Source organism: Pteropus vampyrus, unplaced genomic scaffold, assembly GCF_000151845.1.
Source record: "Pteropus vampyrus isolate Shadow unplaced genomic scaffold, Pvam_2.0 Scaffold187, whole genome shotgun sequence".
Taxonomy (NCBI): Eukaryota; Metazoa; Chordata; class Mammalia; order Chiroptera; family Pteropodidae; genus Pteropus; species Pteropus vampyrus.
In genome coordinates, this window is record NW_011888968.1 from 500,392 (window position 1) to 507,061 (window position 6,670).

At 56.5% G+C, this 6,670-nt stretch overlaps 1 protein-coding gene and 1 pseudogene across 1 annotated transcript in view; both read right to left on the bottom strand.

Annotated features, from left to right (window-relative positions):
- Positions 1 to 6,670, bottom strand: part of KCNQ1 (potassium voltage-gated channel subfamily Q member 1) — a 318,108-nt gene that overhangs the window by 52,385 nt on the left and 259,053 nt on the right. The gene's annotated exons all lie outside the window — the stretch shown is intronic.
- LOC111746426 lies at positions 5,262 to 5,380 on the bottom strand (annotated as a pseudogene).

Sequence of the window (6,670 nt, forward strand, 5' to 3'; positions counted from 1 at the left end):
CCTATAAATAGAGTCGTTCGGGAGAGGCCTGGTGAGGGGGACCGTCCCCGGACCGGGAGAGAAGCACCCGGGGGAGGGAGGGGCGGTGGAGAGCGGAACAGCATCCCCGGGGGGCTGCCGAGGACGTGGAAGGCAGCAGGCCCAGGTGCGGCGGGGGAAACTGAGGCTCGGACTGTGGAGGCCTGTGCGGGGCCCACGGTGGGGTCGGGCAGCGCCTGAGCACCCACATTCCTTCCTGGGAGACCCAGCGGGTGATGCTACTAACAGACGAGGCCACCACCCTGGGGGGCTCTGCGGCTGCTGGCCAGAGGGGAGTGGGCTGCGGGATCAGAGGGGTGAGCCGTGCGGCCAGCCTTCCCGCGTCCTACCTCTGTATCAGGACAGGCCCACACGACAGCCCAGCCGGACGCCGCCCTGAGGGTCAGCTCTGAGGCAGCCCCGAGTGTCACTGCGGGGTGAGCCTCAGCCCTGACTGCCCTCCCACGGCGGTGGCCTCCAGTGGCAAGCCCCCCCCGCCCCCGCCCCGGATACCACGGGGGCCTGCCGGTCTCCCCCGTGATGGATGGCTGAGTCCAGAATGCTGGCAGGTCCCGAAGAGGCCACCCGACCAGCACCCTCATTTCAACGGTGGGGAAACCGAGCCCCGGGATGGGGGTTGGGGGCTCACGCGCCCTCGCAGAGCTCAGCCACGCAGACGAGATCGGGCGTGTCTGCGGGTGTTCCGCCCCGACACCCTGAGCTGTGATGCGTCACCCACTTCGACCTCAGTGAAGGGGCTCCCCATCGGTGTCACTTAGCCCCTCGGACAGCGACTGCAGCTCCAGCCCTGTCACCGGGACCACGGAGGAAGGAGGGCTCGGACCGCGGTGCTGACCCTATGGCTGGCCACAGCCCGCTTCCACTGGCCCCGTTCGTCCCTTTGTGCCAGCACGGCTACCGCTGACCGCCGAGTGCCAGCCTATGCTGGGGACAGATGGCAGACCTGGCCTCCTCGCAGCCTCTCCCCCGGCAGGGGCGCGACCCAAGGCGCCAAGCCTAGCAGCTCATGGGCCCCTTGGTTCTGTGCTGTTCCAGGGGTCCTGTGCGCTTAGAGGGCCGAGCTCCGGCCACGCGTCACTCCCCTCGCTGGCCGGTGCTGGCACGGGGTCCGGGAACGGGCCGGCCTCGGGGGTCACCTCGCAGTCAGGTGGGCAGGCCCAAGTCACGGTGTGAGTCCGCTGCCTCCGGAAGCACATGGGCGGACATACAGATGTCCAGCCACATGGACACGCCTAAGATCCCTGTTCCTCCCACCGTGGCGCTGGAAATGGTGGTCTTGCCGGGACCACATTCCCCAGACTCCTCTGGGTGGGGCCACGTGACCTGCTCTCACCAATGGGAGGAGCACAGGGGTGTGCTCGGCACTTCCGGCCCGGAGTAGCTGAGAGCTGGGGCTGGCCTTCGGGCCTGGCCAGGGGCACGGACAGCCTCCCCATCTTGGCACAGGGAGGACCTGAGGGGAGGAGGCTCAGACCAGTGACCAAGACCTGGATGGCGGGTGCCGACTGAGCCCCGGCCCTGGGGGGCCCTTGGGGAGGGGTCACAGGATGGCGAGATGGAGGGACAGCCCTCCTGGTGGCTGAGGGCCGACCAGAGCAGGAGGCTGGGAGGGGCGCGGCGGCCCCTCGTCGCTGTCGCCCCCCCACCTGAAACACCGTCCACGGGCACACCGCCTGGAAGAGGCGTCGCCACCTCTGACAGACGCGCGGGATCGCGCACAGCTGCCCACCGCCCGGACCCTGCCAGCGCCCCCGGGCCGGGCCGGGCCGGGCCTCGCCGCCCTCCCATTGCTGCCTCGGCCGTGCGGTTTCATAAAACTGGGATCCCCGGTTTGGCGTCTGAGGTTTCTAACTTAGCAGCTCGTCACAGGTGTCCCCCAGAGCAGCTGACGCGGTCAGGTGCAGCGTCCCACACCTGGGCGGTGTCTCCATCGACTCAATTCTCACCACACCCAAGTGGCTCCTGGTTCTCGCTGTTACAGACTGGGGTGGGACGAGCGTCCCCGCACGTAAATCCCGACCTGGCGCTTCCTTTGTGGAGGCGGAGCTGCCGGATCGAGGGTGCGTGTCGTTTCAATGTGAGCAGACAGACCCGGCCAGACCCCCTTCCCCGAGCTCTCTGACTTCGGAAATTCCCAGCCCGCCCGCGGCGGACAGGGTGCCTGCTCGCACTCCCCGTGCTGGCATGAGGCCTTATCACTTTCTTAGATGTCGCTGTCAGCATGCGTCCCCTGGCTACTGGGGAGGGCGGGCATCTTCCCGCGCTGGCCAAAGCCGGGCCCTGCGTCCATCAGAAGACGCCTCCCGAGCCAGGCCCCGGGCAGGGCCTCGGGGGCTGCCCTGGCCGCGACAAGGCCCGCTTGGCTTCCAGGCCCGATGGGCTCGATGTGGGGCTCCGTCCCGGAGCGTGGCAGCCCCATCCCGGGGCCATCGAGCCTCGGCGCATGAAGGGTGTGGGGTCCCCCGCCCAGGAATGGGGGTGGCGGCGCTCAGCGCCGACTGGCGCTTCCATTATAGGTTTATCTTTGAAACCCTAGACAAAACAGGGCTTGTGTGGTTTGACTGAAGAGCCAGCACCTCAGGACCTCGCCATCCACTAAGTCGGCTCCTCAGGAAAGAAAAAATACACGAACCTTAAAATAACCAGTTCCCAGAATAGCAACTAATGACGGCTTCTGAAGGGGGCCCTTTGATCAGGCGGAGCCCCACGCCTTCGCCTGCTTACGGCCCGTGTCACTCAAGAGCAGCTCACCAGCAAAGAGAGGAGTGTTGGGGGGCGGGCAGAGGGAAGTGGGGGGGCTGGGCAGAAGGCTGGAGTGGGGGGCAGGGCCCGCGGTGCCCGTTTGAGGAGGCCGCCGGGCTTTCTGATGTGACCAGCCTGAGCCGGTGTGAGGTGCTCTGTGGAGTCTGAGGTGGCCTTGCTCTGGGGACAGCGGAAACGCAGCCACACAGCCCGCGCTGCTCCCGACGGTCCCCCGAGAGCCTGGGCAGGGACGCCGAGGCCGGAGGGAGACAGACATGGGTGTTAAGAACCAGAGTTGCGGGTGGACAGGTCTCAGGGGCCTCAGGAGGCCTGGGCCATGTGCTCTGGGGCTCCCAGGAGGGGATTCAGGGAAGCTTCTGGAGAATGGGAGCCCAGGAGGGGTCTGCGAGGGGGAACGAGGGGAGGAGGGGGTGCCAGGGCACAAAGATGCCGCCCTCCACCCAGCCCCCCTCCTCTGCCCCGCGTCGGGCTCCGCTCGCCCTGTGGGGTTGGCCCTGTGGGGACATGGCAGCCCGAAGCCGCCAGCCCCGGCTGCCCCGTCTGCCGACACAGCACGTGAAATGTGGCCCGCGAGACCGAGGAACTGAATTTTAATTTAATTTTAACAAATTCAAATTGAAATACAGATCCCCAATTCAGCCCCTGGAAAACTCTGTTTGGAATGGCTCAGGTGTGAGAACCTCCTTTTTTTCACTATAAATTTTATGATATCTGAATGCAGACCAGGTAGTTCTTACGGAAGCAGCATCCGATTCGGGGTGTGCCGTACGTGCAAAACACACTAGCTTTTGAAGAAAAGGTTGACCATCTCAATAATTCTTTTTAATATCGATTTCATATTGAAATAATAACATCTTCGATCTGTTGGGTTAAATAAAATATAGTATTACAATGAATTTACTCTGTCTTCTAATTTTTTTAAATACGGCTATTAGAAAATTTACGATCACATGCGTGGCTGCCACTGTCTTTCTGCTGGACATCGCTGGCCAAGAGCAAAGGTTGACAGACTTTTCTGAAAGGGCTGGATAGTAAATACCATGGGTGCTGTGAATCACATACAACCTCTCCAGTTAGTGGGGGAGTCTTTCCTCTCCGAGGGACGCGGGGCCTGGAAGAGGGTCCCCCCTCAGGCCAGGCTTCCGAGGGCCGGTGGTCCAGCCCAGATGCCCTCGAGTCCTAGCGCTAGACCCACTTATGACTAAGACCCAAGGGACCGACGCGAATGAGACATGTTCTCAATGCCCAACCCGCACGGGGTGACGGAACCCAGAAGGGTCAGGAACCAGGACAGGAACCGGGGCCATAGCAGCCATGAGACCCAGGCCGCCCAGAAAAACCCCGTCTTCAACATCCCGTCTCTGTCTGCTCTACGTGATCACGTGTCGGAGAGGGACACTCACTGGCACTGACGAGCTAACCAGGAAACAAGGCGGGGCGAGAGGCTGAACACTCAGTGAAAGTGGAACCCACAGAAGAAAGAGGTGCCCCGCAGGCGTTTGACGAACCGAGTAAACTCAAGCTTCGGTTTTCATAGCTTCATGGGTGATGGATGGCGAGGCATCCAAGCCCGGGCCTGCCCGGGGTGGGACGTCTCACGGCGGAGCCCTGCCTGAAGCTGGGGCCGTGTTCCCAGCATGCTCTCCGTTCAGCGTGAGGATCAATGAGAAATAACTCCCCGAAAGGACTGTAAAGCAAATTGCCTTGTCGCTAAGGAACGGAACGCTGTTCGCCCTGAGAAATCACATCCACGAGCTTGCACATTCTCAGCTTCAAAGCCCAAACGCACACCGCCTGGGTGGTCTGGAGCTCTTGGAGCCTAGAGTTTAAAGTCCAGGGTGGCAGCGCTCCCGCGCGTACAGCAAACGGGGCGAAGCAACCCCGGATCTTCCCCGAGGACCTCGTCTCCGCACTAGGCCTCAAAGATTCCCACAGATAAATTCTAACATGTGTAAACTTGTGATTTGAAAAAAGAAAACCCTCAAAGGGAATGAAACACCATGAATGACAGCAGGGGAGGAAAAAAAAAAACCAGAGAGGCCGACTTGCAAAGACTGCAGATACCAGAATTCACAGGAACTCAATAGAAAACGGCCACGTTCAATCGCTTCGAGATTTTTTTTTTTTGAAGTTTAAATATACAAGTGAAGAGAAAGATACTATAAAAAGATCTATCAAGTATGAATAAGAACCATATAAAATTTCCACAAATAGAAAACATAATCGAAAGTGAAAATTCTTTGAACGGATTTAATAGCAGAATAGATACGGTTAAAGAAATAATTAGTGAATCAGAAGATGGATCAGATGACACTCTCCACAATACAGTACAGAGAAACGAAGTGATGTATTTTTTATTTTTTAATATTTTTTATTTTTTTAGGCGAGGCAACCCTTGGTTGACCTCACAGATGGCAAGGACCTTGTCAGCTTACAATCCCTTATTTTTTAATTTTTTACGCCTACAGCACCCGGTCTTCCTTGGTGGTCCCCCATCCAAGTACTGACCAGGCCCGACCCTGCTTAGCTCCCGAGATCAGACGGGATCGGGCTCGTTCAGGGTGGCATGGCCCTAGACTGGAACAAAGTGATTTTAAAAAGCGTGATTAGGAGACATGGAGGGGACGAATGTTTTCACAAGGCTGTGGCCTCCTCAGATTGTCTTTTCGTTATGCTGAATGCAGCCTAAATTCTTTTTATGATTTGTGATGCCTTACAGACTGCATCTGACTCCTGACTCTAACAATGAAGAGAGAGAGAGAGAGAGAGAGAGACAGACAGACAGACAGACAGACATGGAGGGGACGAGGATGGTCTAACGCACGTTTCATGAAAATTCCAGAAGGAGATAATGAGTGGAAGTGGAATCCGAAGACGAGGTGGCGGAGAGAAATCCAGAACTGACACTAGACAGCCAACCACAGATTAAGGAACCCGCTGAACCGCAAGCAGACAGAACAGAAGCACCTTTCCTTAACACCTCACGGCGACAATGCAGAACACCAAGGTCAAAGGGAAGACCTCGAGGGCGGCGGGAGAGAAGAGAGCGGTCACCCTCCGGGAGCGGCGACTCGCCTTGACCTTCGCTCTCAGCGGTGGCAGGGGAAGCCATAGAGCAGGAGGACCACAGTTTTGACGCGCTAAGAGAAAATCATTTGGGGAACGTAGGGCCCAGGATTTTATACCCAGTGGGAATACTTTCTAGCAGTAAAAAAAGTCATTCTAAAACAAATAAAATTGGAGAGACTTTGATTTTCGCTGAAGGAAATTCTAATGGATCCTTCAGCCAGAAAAAAAGTGAGCCCAGACGTAAGACCTGAGATAAAAAATCATTTGTGAGCGACAGAAGCAAATAGCTGGACAAATGTAAACACATGTTGGTTGTAAAAAATGCTACTAATTATAAATTATTGGGTTAAAAATAAATATAATTGAACTAAAATATACCACGACAAAGCAGTCGACAGGAGAGTGACTGAAGCTAAAGTGGTCTAAGGTCCTTATGTTATTCTGGATGTGGGAGACTCTGCTATAATGGGGCCATTTAAAACGTTCTAGGTTCACGTTTACAAGAAAGGCGATGTATAGCTTTGAAGCCGATCGATGGAGAAATGAAACGAGAAATAATCATCGATCCAGCACGAGGTGAGGAAGAGGACTAAAATGAACATTAAAAAGTTTAGGACAAATGGAAAGCGCAAAACACACTGCTAGAAATCAACCCAAATTCATTAGAAATTACATTAAGTACAAACGTATCAAATGGTTAAAAAAAAAAAAAACTCAATCATGTAGTGTTTATAAAAGTCACCTAAAATGTGTATTTAGGACTAAAAAGAATTTTAAAACCTGACAGCAAAGTCAGCAA